Genomic DNA, 20,077 nt, shown 5'->3' with positions numbered 1-20,077 from the left:
ATCTATATCAGCATTATGCACAATAGCCAGGACATGGGAGCAACCTAAATGCCCCCTGATGGTTGAATGAATAAAGCAAATGTGGTTTACATATACAATGGAATAGTACTCAGCCATAAAAAATAACAACAAAATCCTGCCCTTTGCATGAACATGGAGAGACCTTGAGGGCATTACGCTAAGTGAAATACGTCAGACAGAGAAAGGCAAATACCACAGGATCTCACTTATACGGGGAGTCTAAAAACAACAAAACAAAAACCAGGCTCATCGACACAGAGAGGAGCTTGGTGGCTGTCAGAGGTGGGAGCTGGGGTGGAGGGCAGGTGAAATCGATGAAGGGGGTCAAAGGGTACAGATGTCCAGTGATAAAAAAAAAAAAGAAGTCACGGGATTTGATGTGCAATGTGGTGACTACCGTTAATAATACTGTACTGTATATTTGAAAGTTGCTAAGAGTAGACCTTAAAGTCCTCAGCATTAGAAAAAAAAGGCTTTGTGACTCTGTATGGCGAGGGATGTTACAGAACCTATGGTGATAATTTCACAATATACACAAATATCAAATCATTATCCTGTATACTGGAAACTAAGATAATGTTACATGTGGATCATACTTCCATAAGAAAGAAAAGAAAAGTTCACTACGGGAAGTTTCATGAGATTCCACGTAGGATTTGGTATTACTTTGAATTGGAGTTTAAGTTGTGGTTGTTTGTTGTGAGAATGGGTTCGCTTTGCTTAGGCTGTGAAAAATAATTCATAAATATGGCTCTCCAAAGAAGCCAGTGACATCCCTAAAACTTCACCTGGCACCCCTGAAGAAAGAGTGGAAATGATTCTTTGGAGATCGTGAGACAAAGTTGTCTCCAAACCAGCTGGGGAGGGAGCAAGAGACCAGGCAGTTCTCTCTGTGGCCTTGTGCCCTCCATTTCGCCTTCTGTTCTCCACATGGACCCGGCAATCACAGCCCCATCGAGTGACCGGGCTTGGGGCCCCGCACACCCCTAAGAATCGAGTAGAAGCCAGTCCTCTGGTCAACGATTGCTCCAAAGGGGACTCCGGGGACTCAGATGACACAGCGAAACAGCTGGCTCGGGTAGCAAATGTGACCCTAACAGGGCCCTGCAGACTCAAGACCTCATTCTGGCTGTTTCTGTATGGAGGGGAGGGAGCCCACGGAGATCCTGGAGTGGGGGGCAAGTGAGTGGGGCTGATGCTCGATCAACGCAGGTGAGCCGTGATCGATGCGTAAGAAGGAAAGTCACGAGGCTCAGCCTGTGTTGAGGGTGAGCCTTGACCCCAACCCGGCATGTATTCCTGGCTTTCCACGGAGCCCCCCTAGAGAAGTGTTTGAGATGGCTTCAAACTCACAAGCTTCCCACGGAAATCTGATTTATGAGCAATCTGTTAGATACTTGAATCAGACCCCTTATCTGAATTAATTAATCTATCAGAAGGGAAAAAGGTGTTTTCTCCTTAAATGTCACGTTTGTGTCGTGTCCGTTTTCTACATGGAAGAAAGCCTCTTTTGATTATAGGGAAAACTTCTCGCAGCCCGGGTGACCCAGTGCCCAAGGAAGGGTGCCCCAGCTTTGCCGATGACACACGTGGGCTAGGTATGTTCCTCATCACCAGACGCGGGTCCCCATAGTTGTAGCTGAGCTCCGGTATGACACAGGAAAATTAAAACTACTGCTCAGGGTGTGTCTTTATTGTTTCTGTGCCGGCATGGCAGCTGACCAGCCGCCAGGGGGGGGGCTGCCGCAGGATGGCGCGTGGCCGCTGGGGACCGTCTCCAGAACGTACCGTGTGGCACTTTCGGGGTTCGAGCCATTGGCTGTGCATGAGACCGCTCCTACAATTAATACCCTCTCTGGCCAGCTCTCCTTCCTGTTGTGCCTCCAGGAGCTGTGTCCCCAGCTGTTGGCCCACGGCCCTCCTCTCTCCGTCCCCACCTCCCTCCTCCAGGCTCCCCCACCCTGACTGCCCCCCACCAGCCCCCCTGAATGCCAGTCTCCCGCCCGGGCGGTGTCTCCTGTCAGTCACCCTTTGAGGTGGGCCTCTCTCCACTCTCTTGACCCCAGACCCACAGACGTTTCTTGGTGACAGCTTTGTGATTTCTCAGCGCCTCCCCACTGCGGTGCTCTGGGAACACGGGACTCCGGAGGGGCCTCCGGGCGGGCGGGCGGCAGGAACTGAGAAGCCAGCCCAGGCCACTTGTCATTCAGCTGGATTCTGCCCGCCAGCGGTAACTCCTAGCTAGAGGTTGGGGGTTAGAGCCCCCGCTGTCCTCCTCTCCTCTCCTCTCCTCTCTTTCCTCCCGCGCCCCTGCACCCCTGCATGCACGACCAGCTCTCCATTAATCCGCCGGAGTTCAGATGGTATGGGGGGGCCTGCCTTATCCGAGATGGAGGGGCCTCTCTTTGGCAGCTTCATTCCTACCCACCCACCCAAATTCCCCGGGTTCAGATTCAGCGGGCATCAGCCGGGCTCTTGGTAAGTGCCTGGATCAAGGGGCAGTGGCCATGGTGGTTAAGAACACAGGTGCCAACACCGGAGACATAGCCTCAGATCCCAACTGAGCCACGTGCGGGCCCTGTGACCTTGGACAAGTAACTTCATCTCCGGGTGCCTGGTCTGTAGGACAGCAATAATGCCCCCAGGCTTGCTGGAGGAACGAAACGATCAAATACACAGAACGCTGAGACAGAGCCCTGGACTGTAGCCACCGGGCCTTCCATGGTTGTTATCATCTCCCGTCAGTACAGTTACCTGTGTTCCCTCCTCGATTTGTTACGAGGACCCAGTAAACTAATGATTTCTGCACCCATTTGGTGTGTGACGACATGGAGGGCGGAGAAGTTCAAGTATTTTCCTCGGATATACACCGCGAATTAGCCTCAACGCCCAGACTTGAAGCCGGGTCCGGTGGCCAGTTCCCTTCGTTACTGCTCCGCACGCAGGCGCGGCACATTTGCTTCCACCCCTGTGCTTTGTGAATATTTGCCCGCCGTTTCATCACCTATTTTCGTTCGCGTTCAAAATGCTGTAAACGTCCCATGCGCGGCCACTGCCGGAAAGGGGTGAAGATACTCTGCCACAGGGACCATCAGCCATGCACCTGCGGCACTGACCTCCCCGTGGTGGTAGGGCCCCCTGGGGACCAGTTCCAGGCTGGGAGAACTCTCCCTCCCAGTTAGGGGAGGAAATCTTGGGCTCTCCTTTTGGGGGGTGGTGAAGATCCTACAAGGCACAGCCAGCAGTGGGTGTGGCCTGGAACGCTGGGGGTAAATGCCCCGCCCCCCCGGTCAGCTCAAAAGGAGTTCATGAAAATCTAAACCCACAGGGCACCCTTTACACAACTTCAGGTCTCAGGGTACGTGCCGCTTCTCCAAAGACACCGTGTCTCCCGCCCCCAGCCCGCTCGCCTGTCTACTACATTCTCCGGCACTTGCTTCCCTGCACTTGTATCACTGAAACTGGCAATTGCTACCGTTGAGTTTCCATAAGCTCCTCCAGGGCAGGGGGCTCTCTTGCCTCCCCCCGGCCCCCCAGCCCCAGAGTGCCGTTTGGGCTGAAGGTGCGCCAGTCACCATCGGTGCATGAATGACTGAAATGTTAATCCGGGCTCTACGTGTCCCACTTCCACTGTGTGGTGGGGGACAGAAATGTAATTATGTCTTGAATCTTGCTCCCAGGAGCTTCTAATCTGCTGTTGAGCAAAGAGGCGTTCCCACGGGACGGCTGCGGTGGGGAAGAGGCAGGGGAAATGGGGCGGGAAGAGAAGGGGTGGAGCATTGGAAGACATGACCTGGGCCAAGGGGAGACAGTGGCTCTGTAGATGCTGAGTACAGGCTTTGGCGACATTTTTCACTGGCTCTCCTGGTGTTTCCAGCCTCCGTAGGCATGCACAGAGTCCCTGATCTCCACTCCCCTCTCCTCGCCCCTCCCCTGCCGCTTCCCCTCTTCCCTTGCCCGGGGAGTTTCAGAATCTCTTGCCATAGACACATGACCGCAGTCCAGAGTCCTGCACTTGACGGTGAATACCGTTTTTGAGCCAAGACAGCCACGTGGCTGGACCTGACGCCCTGCAGGCTATGGACCGGTTCTGGAGTGTGGGAGCCGACAAGCCGTGACCCCTCCCCCCGACCCCCAGGATCCAATACATGGCTTTGCATTCTTCTCTCTGGAACTGAAGGGCCTGCAGATTCTGGAGGCGGCACGATGCAGGCCCTCCTTTGTCCTTGACCTCCACCTGAGGGCCCGGGGGAGAACCTCCATTTGCAGACACAACACTTTCTGGACGGAGACATTCAACAGCTCTCCTCCCATCAGAGAGGGCCGAGAAGCTGCTTCGGCTTCCTTGGCCCGGCTGGCCCACCAGATGCCCTTGCTTATTGTTTGTTTTCAAAAAGCCTCAGCCGCTTGCTCTCGAAGCTTTGCCCTCCTGCCCCTGTGCGTTTGGCCCTTTCTTTGCCAAATGTAGGTTTCAAGAGGAAATTCCTGTATCAGTTTCCTGTGGCTGCCATAACAAATCGCCTCCAACCTGGTGTCTTTAAGCAACAGAAATGTATTCTCTCACAGGTCGGGAGGCCAGAAGTCTGAAATCAAGGCATCTGTGTGCCTGTGTTCCCCGCAAAGGGTCCTCCCTCTAGGGAGGGAGCCCTTTCCTCCCTTTCCTGTCTCTTCCGGCACTGGTGTCCCAGGTATCCCTTGGCTTGTGGCTGCAACACGGGACTCTGCCTCTATCTTCACAAGGCCTTTACCTCTTCTGCCTGTATGCCTTCTCTCCCTCTGTCTTGTATAAGACGGTGTCACTGGATTTAAGACCCACTTGGATAGTGTGAGATGGCTTCATCTCGAGACCCTGAACTTAGTTCTATCTGCAAAGACCCTTTTTCCAAATAAGATCACGTCCACAGCTTCTGGGACATGGACGCATCTTTTGGGGGCCACCAATCAACCTTCTATGATTCTCTTTACGTAATTTCTTCTAAAACTATTTCCCCCAAAGTTGCCAATCAGGAACCATTTTCTGGGAGGAAAATCATGACTCAGGCTCACAGGAGCCTTCTTCACCAGAAGAACTAGGTCTCCAATTTGAATTTTAGAAATGGACACATCTTGGGGCGCCTGGGTGGCTCAGTCGGTTGGGCGTCCGACTTCAGCTCAGGTCACGATCTCGCGGTCCGTGAGTTCGAGCCCCGCGTCGGGCTCTGGGCTGATGGCTCAGAGCCTGGAGCCTGTTTCCGATTCTGTGTCTCCCTCTCTCTCTGCCCCTCCCCGTTCATGCTCTGTCTCTCTCTGTCCCAAAAATAAATAAACGTTAAAAAAAATTTTTTTTTTAATTAAAAAAAAAAAAAAAGAAATGGACACATCTTGTCAGGTCACAAGTCTATCCATGCCATCCCCTTGGACCGTCAGCCTAACTGCTAACCAGGTCCAGTTTGGTATTGAGATAGAGGGTTGGCCAAATCCGTGCTGCCTGGATTCGATAGGAATCATAATGAACGAGTTCCCGGAAGCCCCGAGTCCCCATCTCCATCACCGGTTCGCTGGGATATTATGGAAAAGTTTCTTTGCCTCTCTGAACTTGAGTCTCCCTGTCTATAAGGTGAAGATTAAACTGGAACAGAGGTTGGCAAAGCACAGCCGAGGCCAAATCTAGCCCACAGGCTGTTCGTGTAAATAAAGCTTTATGGAACACAGCCATCCGTGCACATCCATTTATGATCATCTATGGCTGTTTTCAAGCTACGATGACAGAGTAGTCGTGTGAGGGGCCGAGTGTCCCACAAAATCAAAAAATATTTGCTATCTGGCTCTTTACAGACAAAACCTGCTGTCCTTGGATGAGCACAGGTCCCCGGAGGTCCCTTCCAGCTGTGTTATTCCGTGATTTCTACACGCGATGACACTTTGGAGGACTGGCCATGGAAAAGGCGGCGAGACTGGAATCATGTGCCCTCGGCCTCATAATGTCATCAGCGCTGTCTCCTCCTCCACCAGCCCCTGTGTGCGCTGTGCTTCCTCGAACGACTCCCCCCAAGATCCCACCCTCCCCTCCCCTTGGGCCTGGCCCTGTCCTGTGGGCAGGGAGGGCAGAGAGCCAGGGGACTTACAGGTCTCTGTGAGGCCCTGAGAACTGAGGATTCTCAGCGGCCCAACGACAGCCAACTCCAGGTCTGTGGGACGGGTCCCTCCCACTCTGCCTCCGTCACTGTCCAAATTAGAACACGTACACCCTCCCGCCACCAGGCCTTACCTCCTTCATTCCCCTCCTCTTATTTGTTAAACAAATCCTCATCTGCCTTTTTAGGCTGCTCTTGAATTTTATGGCAACATATAATAAACATCTGACTGCTTTTATTTCTATTCAACTTTTATCTCGAATGTCTCTGCTGTTTCAAACCAAATATTTATAGCATCCCACAGCCGCCGCGATTGCATTCCTCACTGATACTGTCACTCCTTCCTGCTTGTGTTCACCAGCCCTTCAGAAACCCGGGGAATCTGCGGGCACCTGGTCTCTCCTGCCCCCACGGGCTTCCCAGCCTCGAGGTATGAGTCGCCGGGCACCTCCAGGTTGTCCGGCCTCGGTTCAGAGTCAGGCCACCTCTAGGTAACTCAGAGCCTCCTGGTACTGGCATCCTTCCACTTGGCTCCCGGCGAGACTGGGGCGGCGGTGGGAGGGACCTCACGTGCCCGCGGGGACACCCGCCCTGTCCTTTCAGGAGCACAGCTGGGACGTTCCTGGCCCTTTGACTGCTGTGAGGTCTCTCTTTCCCGACAGCTCAGGCCCACGTCAGTCTCCGTGGTGCACCTGTGCTTGGTGCCAGTTTTCACATGCACCCAGCGTCCCAGCGATCGTCCCTTCACTGGGGGCTCTCTGGTCCCTCCTGGCTTACTGGCCCAAAAGGCCTACCCCAGGACACCCATCCAAGCATAGCGTCCCAAAGACAGCAGCTTACCTGGTGGAGGATGGCGCTCTGGATCTGGAGTCTGAAGGCCTTAATGGTCCTCTCCGAGCCTCGGTGTCACCATCTGTAAAATGGGCATCGTAATGTCTGCCCAGCTTGGCCCACAGGGCAGCCTTGAGGATCCCGAAAGATGACAACTCCGGGGGGCTTTGCAAGCTTCGGCTAGCCCTTGAGGAGGCGGAGAGAGGTGCTCCAGCCCACTGCGGGCCCAGGCTCAAGTCCCTCAAAGCAGCCAGCCAAATGCTGTGTCCCTTCCTTGGTTCCTTGGGCCTCAAGGACTGGAGAGGTCTCCTGGGCTGCCCTTCCTGATCCCATCTGCCTCAACCGATGCAAACCCCTCCAGGCTTCGCACGTTGTTGTGTTGATGAATTGAGCCTGTCAGCCTGTCCCCATGCTGCTTCCCACTCCTCAGGAGACTCTATTCCAAGTGACCTTGCTGGTGGATCCTGATGCAACAGAGAGCGCCCCATAGAGAACCGGTTTCCCCTTCCTTCTCTGGCATGTCTTACACTTGGCCAATGCTGCACCTTTCAGTTGAAGGATTACCCCCAGGGCAGCCCACATGGACCTGGGTGAGAAACTTCCATTTGGCCGTGAAAGCTTTTTATGCTTTAATCCAGTCTGAAACAAGCCATGCCCTGCAGCCACTCATCTAGAATCTCGTACTCAGAGTTGGGTGACCTTCTCAAGGTTCCCCATCTCTCATCTTCCCACGCATGAGGACATCTCTTTCCAGCATCACTAAAAAGCCATCCTCCTTCTGTACCAGGGAGTCCCAAACACCCAGACTGAGTCAATCTTTATTGAAGGTTTCACTGGTTGTATGAGCCAAGACACTTACAATTTTAAGATAAAGAAGCCCGGCGCCATCTGGTTGAAGGGGGGAAGAGATGTATTTGCTCACCTAACTAAAGAAAACCCAAGGGCCATTTAGTTTCGGGTACAACTTGATCTGGGAGCTCAAGTGATATCACCCAACATTCACGTTTTACTGACAAGACCAACGGTGGGCAAGGTGAAGGGTGCTGGGATTCTCATACGAGGCTGAACTTGGCACGAACACTTGGCAAAATCGCTGGGTGGTACCTGCTGAAACTGAGCAAATACGTATTGTGTCCAAAGCAATTCCACTGTTAGTCCTGAAGCCCATAGAAATGATGAATGCCTACGTCCACTGGAAGACATAAACAAGACTTCCATGGCAGGTTGTTTTCGTTTTCAGAGCCCAAACTTAAGGACAACCCAAATGCCCATTAAAGCAGACCAGGTAAAGTAGAACACAGTCATACGAGGAAATACTATGCAAAAGAAAACATTACGAAAACAACACATACGACACGGAGGAATCTCGTAGCCGAATGGGTGAGGGAAGGACCCAGGCACAAAGAGCACATGCTCCATCTGAGTGATTTTGTGTGTATGAGGTTCAAAAATAGCAGTTATCCTTGGGCACGTTCTCCGTGGAGAACTGGAGTTCTCTGGAGTGAACTTCTTCTGGAGTGCTGAAGTGTTCTATATCTTTGCCTGGGTGGTGGTTCGCAGGTGTATAACTGTGTAAAATTGCATTGAGCCGCACCATTAAAGTCAGTGCATGTTCCCACAAGCAAATCATACCACAATAAAAATATCTCAACAACAGTCATGAGGAGGAATAAAAGAAACCATGTCTCTCCATATCTCAGTTCTGCTTCACACTTAGTAGGCATGCCCTATGTGGCAAGGTGGCCATCCGTGGCTCCCGGCTGATACCCACCAGGTCAACAGTGCCATTGGAAAGAAGGAGCCACTTCTCCAGTAGCCCCAGGAACGAACTTTCCTCAGCATGACCTTGGTTACATGCCCACACCCAAGGCCACCCTGTGATGAAGGCAGGGCCGGGTGGAGATGAGGGAGATGCTCTGACTGGCCAGGCTTTGGTCACAGGCCCACCCTGGAGTCAAGGGTTTGGGCCAGATACGCCCCAACCACATGGAGTAAGGTGTGGGAAGTGAGGGTTGCCATAGGACAAGTGAAGTGTATACAGCTAACCAGAAGAGTGAATGGATGTTGATGAGGCATGTGTTCTAAGTGACGGGAGAAACATAAGGGCTGTGTGTGTGTGTGTGTGTGTGAGTGTTATGTGTGAGCTTTGCTTCATGCACCCAAACAGATGCTATCCAGAGGCTGTGCTCCAGAGTCCTTTTATGGACGAGGGACTTACTCCCCTCGCTGTTGGGAAGGTTGTTGGCTGACAGTCTTCTGTGACCGGGTTTCTTTAGCGATGGCCTTTAAGGATGGACTTGGGTGACACCATTGAGAATAAGCTTCCCTCTTTCTGCTGGGGTTGCTAAGAGTGAGGAGGCATGCAGGTCCAGAGATGGGAAGAAGCCCGGATGGAGAAGAGAGTCGAGAGATGGAGAAGACTGGAAACTGATCCCTGAAAATGTTGTTTCGGTACCTATAGCCAGCCGTATCTGAAGCCACACATCCACATCCGCATCCACACTTTCCACTAATCAATTCCTCTTTCCTCCCTTGAGCCAATTTGCATTAAATTTTTGTCACTTGCATATGAAAGGGCCCCAAATGCTACAGAATTTCTGAATATAAGTGATGAAAGGAACTTGGATTTGCTCCAATAATAAATATGAAATGAAATAATGTGTACCCACTGAAACCTACATAGAGGCTTACAACCCAAACCCACAATTGGGAACCATCCTCTGTAGGACAAGGACATCTGGTTACTAAGGCTCCTTGACTCTTCTGGATCCCAGCTTTCTCCAGCATTTGTCCTCATTCCTAAGCCCGGTCCTTGAGCAGGCTAGCCTGGAAGATAGAGGTCAGAGGACTACAGCTCACTGCCCAGATCTACCCTGCCACCTGGTTGCGATGACCTGTGAGCTAAGAAAGGGTTTTACGTTTTTAAGCCGGTGGAAAAAAAAAAAATAAGATTAGTGTTTTCTCCTGTGTAAAATTGTATTAAATTCACATTTCAGTGTCCATAAATAAAGTTTTATTGGAACACAGCCATGCTCATTTGTTTATGTATTGTCTACAGTTGCTTTCGCACTACAACAGCAAAGTCGGATCGTTGTGACAGGGACTGTATGGCCCACCAAGTCTGAAATCTTTACTATCTGGACATTTACAAGAAGACTTTGCCGACCCCTGCTGAAAGCCTCTGGGGTGATCTTCACAGTTCAGTATCTAGCCTTGGCACCCCGTATCACCAACAATGAAAAGCATTTCTCTTTAAATTATTTACATATATTCCCAAGTTTTAGAGTGAGCATCTCAGGATTTGAAGGCATTTTTTTTTATCAATGTAGTGTTTCCAGGACCTCCCTCTGAGCAAAACATACATGTGTCTGCAATAAGTCTTTGTCAAATAAAAACAAAAACGATTATATGCCAACTATATCTCAATAATAATAAAAAAAGAAAGAAAACAAAAGTTACATGTTAAATTAGGCCATCGATCATTTTAAATCAAAAGTAAAAATAATCAGGGGCGCCTGGGTGGCTCAGTCAGTTAAGTGTCCGACCTTGGCTCGGGTCGTGATCTCATAGTTCGTGAGTTCGAGCCCCGCATCGGGATCTGTGCTGATAGCTCAGATCCTGGAGCCTGCTTCGGATTCTGTGTCTCCCTCTCTCTCTGTCCCTCCCGCATTCACTCTCTCTCTCTCTCCCTCTCTCTCAAAAAAAGAATAAACATCAAAAAGGTTTTTAAAAAAGTAAAATTAATCACAGAAAATGTACACTGCCTTTATCTTTTTAATGAGACCCACCTAAGTCTTCTTAGTGAAGAATTATGAGGGCATTGGAGAGTGTGAGTTCCATCATTTTTAAAAAAAAAAATTTTAGTGTTTTATTTTTGAGAGAGAGAGAGAGAGAGAGAGAGAGAGACAGAGACAGAGACAGAATACGAGCAGGGGAGGAGCAGAGAGAGAGGGAGACACAGAATCCAAAGCAGGCTCCAGGCTCTGAGCTGTCAGCACAGAGCCTGACGCAGGGCTTGAACTCATGGACCATGAGATCATGACCTGAGCCGAAGTCAGATGCTTAACCGACTGAGCCACCCAGGTGCCCCTGTGAGTTACGTCATTGAGTGACACCTGTGTTCGGACATGCTTTCCCGGGGGAGACCCATTCTTTGATTCAGAGGCTGATTCCAGAGGTAGAAGCTTGAATTTCTGTCTCAGCCTGCAAGTTACGTCATCTGTGGCTTTAGCTTCCATGGTAGTGAGAGGAGTGATAAGTGTTTACCCCCTGGGAGTTATGAAGACTAAGTAAGATAACACTTAAGTAAAAGTGCTCTGAAATATTAGCTTTTATTTTTGTCCCTCACTACTTTGTAAGAAAACAATTTAAAGGGCCTTATCGTTCTTCATTTTTCTTGTAAAAGCTGTGGGAAGGTGAACTAACCCCACTGAAACAAAACAATTCACAAGTTGAGCGAATCATCAGTCATCATGAATGGGGTGACTATATTCCATCGGATTTCCATCTGATAGAACTCATTTTCCAGTTTGGAAATGGGAAAAGTATGGGGTGCTCTGTGTGTGATCCATGACTCACACACTTTCCAAGTCTTGGTCCACCCCGTGGGGGTTGGGGGGGGGGGGGGTGGGATATGGACTTTCTACCACACCTGGTCATCAGAACTGCTCCCTTCAGGGTTCCCAGTTGATCTCCATGCTGTCAGTTGCAATAACCAGTCCTCAGTCTGCACCCCACTCAATGCCTTACCAGCTTTCGGTAGTGTCAAAGGTTTCCTCCTACACCCCTAGTCAGTCCTTACTTTCCTTTGCTGGTCCTTCTTTCTGTCCTCAATATCTTAATGCCAGCCATATTCCTGCACGGCACTCCCCTCGTTCCCCCTGTACACATACCCTAAACCACCTCACACTGCTTCAAAGTTTCCATGTGGCAAGGACTTCCACATTTTTGACCCCACGTCAATCTCTCCGCTAAATGCCAGTTACCCTGTGACCAACTGCCTATTTGGATATCTCTTAAGCATCTCAGACTTACCATATGTAAAACTCAACCTCTGTTTTCTTCTCTCAGAACCTGAGCTCAGGCTTCCCCCATCTTAGCAAATGACCTTGGGCATGGGCTTGTGCGAAATAAAAGAATTGAGGTTGATTCTAAAGTTTTTAGCCTCAGCATCTTGGTGGGTGTCCATGTGCCATGATCCTTTCTAGACCCTCTTATTAGCTGGAGGTAAGATATGGATATGGATATAAATACTCATAGGGACATAGACACAGATATACATTTATTGTCCCTCCGTCTGCTCCACAAAGAAGTGCACTTCACGAGAGCAGGGAATTTATGTCATGTCCAGAGAAGCCATAATGAATATAACAGGTTGGTACATAGTAAGTACCCCCCAAATATACCTTGAAAAACTGACTGGTTGTGCAGAATAAGAATGTCCTCTGGGTCTCCAGAATGACAGGGCTTCTTGGGCCACAAAAGAAATAGAAGTGAAGACCAGAACTCAATTCACAGTGTATTTATAAGAGCATACAGTGGGAGAAAACACATCTCTGGGTGATGGCAATGTATTTACACACAGGCTCGTTTTTACTGAATTCTGAAACATATAGATGGATAATAGATAGATAGGGGATAGATGATAGATAGATAGATAGATAGATAGATAGATAATTAGGTTGGTTCAAACAACAGATACCTAGGTGAATATTTTGATCATGTTATGCCACGCTTTCTTGCTTATTTTCTAGAATTTGCTCTTCATAACTGCTTGTTTTGGGGTCAGGTAGATCCATTCCAGTTACAAACTTTGCCTGGAAGTTTTGGGAAGATAGTCTTCACGATTTTTTGCCTCTGCTATCAGCAAATCCTCGGCCCTATCACGTGGCAAATTTCTGCGAGTCTCCAAGACAACGTGTGGAGCCATGTACGGTGACTTTACAAAGCTTAAAGTCAGGTGGGCATCGAGATCAGAAAGGAAAAAGTAAAATTGTCTTCATTCACAGGCAACGCGATTACCTATATAGAATATCTGATGGGGGTGCCTGGGTGGCTCAGTCAGTCAAGCATCCGACTCTTGATCTCAGCTCAGGTCTTGGTCTCAGGGTCATGAGTTCAAGCTCTGCATTGGGCTCCGCAGTGGATGTGGAGACTACTTAAAAGAAAATTGAAAAAAAAAAAAAAGAAGATAATCCGATGGTGTCTACAAAAATGCTAATAAGACTTAATAAGTACATTGAGCAGGTTTGCAGATTACAACAGCAATACAGAGAGTCATATTTCTATATACTAGCAGTGAACGATCATAAATTGTAATCTTTAAAATACCATTTATGATAGCATCAAAACTATGAAATACTTTGTCATAAATCTGACAAAGGACATGAAAGACGTGTACACTGACAACAAAATATTATGACAGAAATTTAAAAAGGCCTAAATAAATGGGACTATTTGGACCATGCTTGTGAATCAGAATATTCAACGTTATCAACATCAACTCTTCCCTAATTGATTTAATGATATCTCAATCAATCAAAATCCTAGCAGGCTACTTGTAAATATTGAACAGCTGATTATAAAATTTATAGAGAAATACAAAAGATCTGGAACAGCCAAAACTACTCTGGAAATGAAGAAGAAAGCTAGAATGAAAACACTACCTGACTTCAACAATTATGACAAAGTTACAGTAACTAAAATAACGTGGTATTGGCATAAAGGTAGACAAATAGAGGGACAGGATAGAACTGAGGATTCAAAAATAAATCTATGCACATAGAGACAGCTCATTTTTACAAAGGAGCAAAAATAACGTTCTGGAGGAATTTGTTTATCAACAAATGGAAGTGGGACAATTAGACAGTCATAGGCAAAAAATAATAAAAATAATTGGATCCATATCTTATTCCACATGCTGAATTAAGTCCGTGGAACATGGACATTTAAAATGCAACACTAAAGGGGTGCCTGGGTGGCTCAGTTGGTTGGGCATCTGACTTCGGCTCAGGTCTTGATCTCACAGTCCGTGAGTTCGAGCCCCATGTCGGGCTCTGTGCTGACAGCTCAGAGCCTGGAGCCTGCTTCCGATTCTGTGTCTCCCTCTCTCTCTGCCCCTCCCCTGCTCATGCTCTGTCTCTCTCTGTCTCAAAAATAAATAAAAACATTAAAAAAATAAAATAAAATAAAATAAAATAAAATAAAATAAAATAAAATGCAACACTAAAAATGTCTAGAAGAAAATATAGGAGAAAATCTTTGTGATCTTGGATTACGCAAAAATACCTTAGCTGTGACACCATAGTATAGTCCATAGAAGAAGAAATTCATAACTGGGATGTCACTGTAATGAATTTCTTCTGTTTATTTTATTTTTATTTTTATTTTATTGTAGAGAGAGAGAGAATAGGTGGGGAAGAGGAGAATCTTAAGCAGGCTCCATGTTCAGTGTGGCGCCCAACGTGGGGCTAGATCCTATGACCCTGGGATCATGGCCTGAGCCAAAATCAAGAATCAGACACTCAACTGACCGAGTCACCCAGGTGCCCCGAATTTCTTCTCCTTAAAACACATTGTCAGGAGAATGAAAAGACAAGCCACGGGCCTGTTGAAAATTTTTGCAAAGCAATGTCTGATAAGAGACTTATATCCAGAATATATAAAGAACATTCAAATCGCAACAACAACAAGCAACCCAGTAAACGGGCAAAATATTTGAGAAGACATTTCACGGAAAGAGCATCGATGACAAATAAAGCCCATGAAAAGATGATCCACATCGTTAGTAAGTAGGAAATGCAAATTAAAACTGTGGGATCCCACCGCACACCTTTTAGAATGGATAAAAACAAAAATGAAATTGATTATTCCAAAACTGTGGAGGAGCCGGGGATGTAAAATGTTTGGCCACTTTGTAAAAACAGTTGAGCGGTCTCTGAGATAGTTAAATGTGCATTTATGGTGTGATCCAGATTTTCTACTCCTGGGTCCTCACCAAGAGAGAAGGAAGTATCTGTCATATAAAGACACGTACACCAGGGGCACCTGGGTGGCTCAGTCGGTTAAGCGTCCGACTTCGGCTCAGGTCATGATCTCACGGTCTGTGAGTTCAAGCCCCGCGTCAGGCTCTGTGCTGACAGCTCAGAGCCTGGAGCCCGTCTCGGATTCTGTGTCTCCCTCTCTCTCTGCCCCTCCCCTGTTCATGCTCTGTCTCTCTCTGTCTCAAAAATAAATAAACGTTAAAAAAAATTAAAAAAAAAAAAAAAGAATAAAGACACGTACACGGATGTGCATGGCATCCTTGTCTAGAATAGCCCCAAACTAGAAACAACCCAAATGTCCACCAAAGATGAACAGGTAAACAATTTATGGGAAATCCATTTGCAATGGAATACTACTCAGAAGTGAATAAGAAAATATGCAACAGCATGAATGACTCTAAAATAATTACACTGGATAGACGAAGCCACATGTTGTTTTAAAAAGGGCACTCCGCATGATGCCACTTATACGGAATTCTAGAAAATGCAAGCTCATCTACAGTGACAGAAAGTGGACCTGTGGTTGCTTGGGTGGGGGATTACCCAGGGGCACGAGGCAGCCTTTGGAGGGGGTGATATGTTTGCTTTCTAGATTGTGGTCATGGCTTCACAGGTGGACACCTATGTTGAAACTTCTCGAATTGCACACTTTAAAAATGCGCAGTTATTATGGATCAGGTATAGTTTTACCTTAATAAAACTGTTAAAATGAAGAATTCCAGTGGGGAAAGCACTGGCTCTTCCTGGTGTGGGGAGGACAGGGCGGTTGTCAGGAAGGAGGCAGTGCGTGGGCTGGACGGGCACAGAGCAGGGTCTGTGATGCAGGCCTGAGCGTTGCATGGGTCTTGGTTCTCCCCAAGAAGGCAAGATCTGAGTCCATCTGAAAAGGATGAGCTATGAAAAGCTGGCGTGCAGGGCAGCTGAGAAGGGAAGAGGAGGCCCCAGAAAGACAAAGAAACTTATAGCAAGATTCTGAGGGAAAATGAGGTGTCTTGCTCCCAGGACTTCAGGACAAGAGGACAGCTGTATGAATATTACTTTGCACAGCTCGTTTATGCCCAGAAGAGAAGGTCTTTGGGGATAAATGGGGACAATGTTACCTGTGATCTCCAAATCTGTGACCACCTTGAGTGACCCCTAAGGCCTCTTGTTCCACCACTAGAAGGACCGCCATAAATTCATCTCTCCAGATTCCCTTTGACCATCCAACTCATCCAAGACCAGGCATGGTCAGCATCCAGCTTGAAGAGCCCCGGGGTGCAGTCACACAAATATGTGGGGTTGCTGTGGAGGGAAGATGCTCTGCTGGGCGGCCTCAGACCATTGCTTAACCTCTCTGGACCTCAGGGTCCTCACCGGCAATGTAGAGTCTACAGTATAGACTTCTCTTATTTGAACTCCTGGGCTTTGGAAGAAGGTGGGAGGAGATTGCGAAAGTGGGAGTTCTTTGGGAAAGGAAGGGGGTATTTAAGTGCAAAGGATGCTCGCCAAAGCGCACTGTCTCCTGCCGTGGCCAACTGCCATAGAGGTTTTGGTGCCCCCCATCCCCCCACCCCAAGTCCCCTTTGCCTAGCTGGTGGGTGCGCCCATCCCTGGCTGCTACAAGGGCAGGCTGCTGAGGTTGGACACCCGTACCCATCTCTGGAGAGTCACCCTCCTCCAGACACAGAGATACCTGAGCGGCTACGCCCTTTTTGGGGAAGAGGTCTCCATCTGATGACTAACTGATGGAGGGTGACAAAAGCTTTTGTCTAAAGGCAAGACGACTCTAGGGTGCCATCCAGGATCCAGAGCTCCCGTGGGACCCAGCTGTGGCTAGACTCCAGCTGGGCCCACAGCTCTGCCCTGCTTCCTCTTGGCTTTCTCCCCTGCTTCATGCACAACCTCAAGCCCTACTGAGAGCACCGTTCCATAGATTACTTGCCCCAGAGTCCTAGACTCTCTGATTCAGGCGACTTCAGCTAAGACCCCAACATTCTGAGTCTTCCTATCTGCTGTTTTAATGGTCTTGGCCATAAGCCTTCTTCCTCAGCCCCACAGCGACGTTCTCCCCATCTCTTTTCCCAGAGCCCGCCTTGAGCCCGCCTTGGAACGGCAAGTCATCTGGGGCCGGGGACCTGCCTCTCTCCTGGATGTTTTGTTCACACTCTCTTTTCAAAAAACACATTTTCAATAGCTTTAATTTAATCAAAACGTTCTTGACTGAGATCATTAAAGCCTCTGAGAGAGGCATTTAATTCTAAATTCACCATATCCACGCGTAGCAGTTGAGTAACTGAAAAATCAACTTTATGTCATAATAGTTTGTTAGAATGTTTGTTTACTCTTCATCTAAGACACGCTAATTAAAAGAAGAGGCCTTCACGAGCAATCCAGTTAGCAAATGGGATTGGTTAATAGATAAGGGATGGTTGGTAATTACAGGGAAGCCCATGCCCCACCCACATGGGCTGGGTTTCAGGGAGAGTCTGGGGACACCGTGCTGGGCTCCAGACTATTCACTCGGGTTCTGTCTCCTCCTTCACTGATGTCTGTCACGAACATCTCTGAGACGCGTTTATCTTTGTTGAGTCTCGTCTGCCACCAGCTCTTTCTTAATTCATCCCGAAGGGATGTGATTAAGGACCCTTATGAATCTCTAGGTCACTAGGGCTGAGCTATTTCTACGTTCCCATAGACTTGGCTGGAAGCGTGTGGTTTTCGCTGCTCCCAGCATTAGTTCCTCATGCAGGAAAACTGAGCTGTCCTGGGAGGTTCACCCTCTGTCAGCTCCCGGAGACCCAGCCAGCCCTCCCGCCTTCTCACCGCCCCCCTGCAGCAGGCGCTCCCTTCCTGACTTGGGGGTCTTGCTGCTTACTGATAATTCAGGAACATCTCCAAACACAGACACCAGGGGGCCTGGGATGCATTCGTTAAAGCGTAAAATATCAGACCCCCTGTCCCGCCAGTGACTCCCTTCCACTGCATCTGGCCGTGTCTGCCTACATGCGCAACTGCACACGCACAAACAATTTTCTCTCTACTTCCTTTCCTCGCACATTCAAGGCCAGTTACCCCACTTCCTGCTTTAGCCCTAGTCTCTCCCCTCACAGCCCTGGGGACCCGTGCCCGTCTTTACCATCAGCCACTCTAGGCCCTCCTCTCCCACCCTGGCTCAGGGCCAGGGATCCTCACCTCCCCATAGACCCTAAGATGTCAGAATGAGAAGGAACGTCACAGACCATGTGGCCTCGTTCGTTTTAAAATACGGAAACTGAGGCAGAGAGCCAGTGATGGAATTGGAAGGCTAACCCAAGGTCATTGCTCTATTTTACGTCCAGTGCACAGTGAGACGTAGAGAACTCAGACGGACTCCATCCCCGTTACTCGTCTTCATGGGCCCTATGTTTTCCTAGCTCTGGAGTGCAGACTTTTGGCCTTCTGGTAGCTAAAAGACCCATTCAAGAGGATGTCGTGAAAATACCCCATGGTTGTGTTTAATGCAAATTTGAATTGGACACCTATAAAACCCTGTGATTCAAATATGAATAGAGTCTCGCTTTTCTGTGAAATCTAAAATAACGTGAATTTCCAACGTTACACCACTACGAACACGTGAGTCTTGAACTCGGGGCGGTTCGTATGGGAGGATTTCGGGAGGGTCCTGTATGTATAATCACGGAGGTGGATGAGGATCCCAGGGTCCCTTAAGGGCACAGATGGCATCATTGATTCCTGCCGTCTCCTGTCAAACTGGCACAAAGAATAGGCTCTTGGCAGCTGTTGGGTGGGGAAGGGGTACGTGCGTGGACGCTCTCCACCTTGCCTCCCACGCAGGTCCTGCGGTCTCAGTCCTGTGCCTCTACTGGGCCAAGGCCTGGTGAGGTCGAAGCTGGGACAGAGCAGGCCTGTGAGCACAGGAGCTCTTTTGGAGGGGCTGGGCTCTGAAGAGCAGTTGGCCTCTGTGCTAAAACAGTGAGGATGATGGATTCCCCACAGCCAGGCTGCCGAGAGGTAGGCCGGGAAAACCGGGTTGAGAGCCAGAAGGAAAATCTAGCAGGCCAAGGAACTTCCCTGCTTCTACGCCTCCATTAGGGAAACTTGCCCTGTGATCTCAGCCTTTTCGGTCCAGGAAATCCTGGCCTTGGGAGCTGCCATAAAGTGTGTGTTTGTTACTGGTTCCTGGAAGCCCCCTGCGCCGATGTCTGAAAGCAACTCCTTCTTCCTTCTCACCGGTGTTGATAGACGGCCTCGCGCCTCCCGGGCGCTGCCCTCAGCCCCTCACCGGCCCCTTATTTAATTCTCCCAACGACCACCTGAAGGGAGGATCATCACTGCTGCTTCCCAAATAAGGAAACTGAGGCCCTAAGAGGTTAAAGAGCCTCAGTTCTCTGCACGTTGGAGCTGGGTTTGGAAACCAGTGGACTCCAAACTGTGTATGCTGTCTCTTCTCCCAGATCCTGAGGTTCCCAGCATACACTGTGGTGGGACCCCGCACAGATCCCAGCCCTTGCAGAAATGGTACCTTCGCTGCATAAACCAGGTGGCTTGGCCTCAGGTAGACGGCAGGACACCCCCTGAGATCAGCTCCTGCCCGAGCAGAGGCCAGAGCGACTGTCACCACCCCAAACCCGACAATACGGAGGCCGGGCCCCTGCCGCTGGTGGGAAGGCAACTTTGCAGCCACACCCCTCTGGCTCAGCTCGGTTTTGGGGGGGGATCCCTGCAGACCACATCTGTGCCAGTTCTCACCTTTGCTCCCGCCATCTTCTTTTCCTGGAGGCCCTCGTTCCTTCTCCTCGACCCAACCCAACCCCTTTCCATGGTCAAATCCAGGCTCCACCTAGAATTCCAGTGATCCTGGCTGACCTCTTCCCGTCCGATGCTCCATGTTGGGTTAGGCAGCGCATATAAATGATGTAAACGTGAGTCATGTAAGTCAGGAGAGCAAACTGGAGTAATCTGACAGGGGTGAAAGCAGGGGGCGCAGGGCCTAGAAGAAGGATCATCTGCTGGTCACAGTAGTTTGGGGTCACCGTGTGGAAATGTAAGACCCGTGTAGCCAGACTTGACTTTTAAAAGGATGGTGGA

This window comes from Herpailurus yagouaroundi, unplaced genomic scaffold (genome assembly GCF_014898765.1).
Source record: "Herpailurus yagouaroundi ecotype Mexico unplaced genomic scaffold, PumYag 194, whole genome shotgun sequence".
Taxonomy (NCBI): Eukaryota; Metazoa; Chordata; class Mammalia; order Carnivora; family Felidae; genus Herpailurus; species Herpailurus yagouaroundi.
This window is presented reverse-complemented; position numbering follows the sequence as displayed.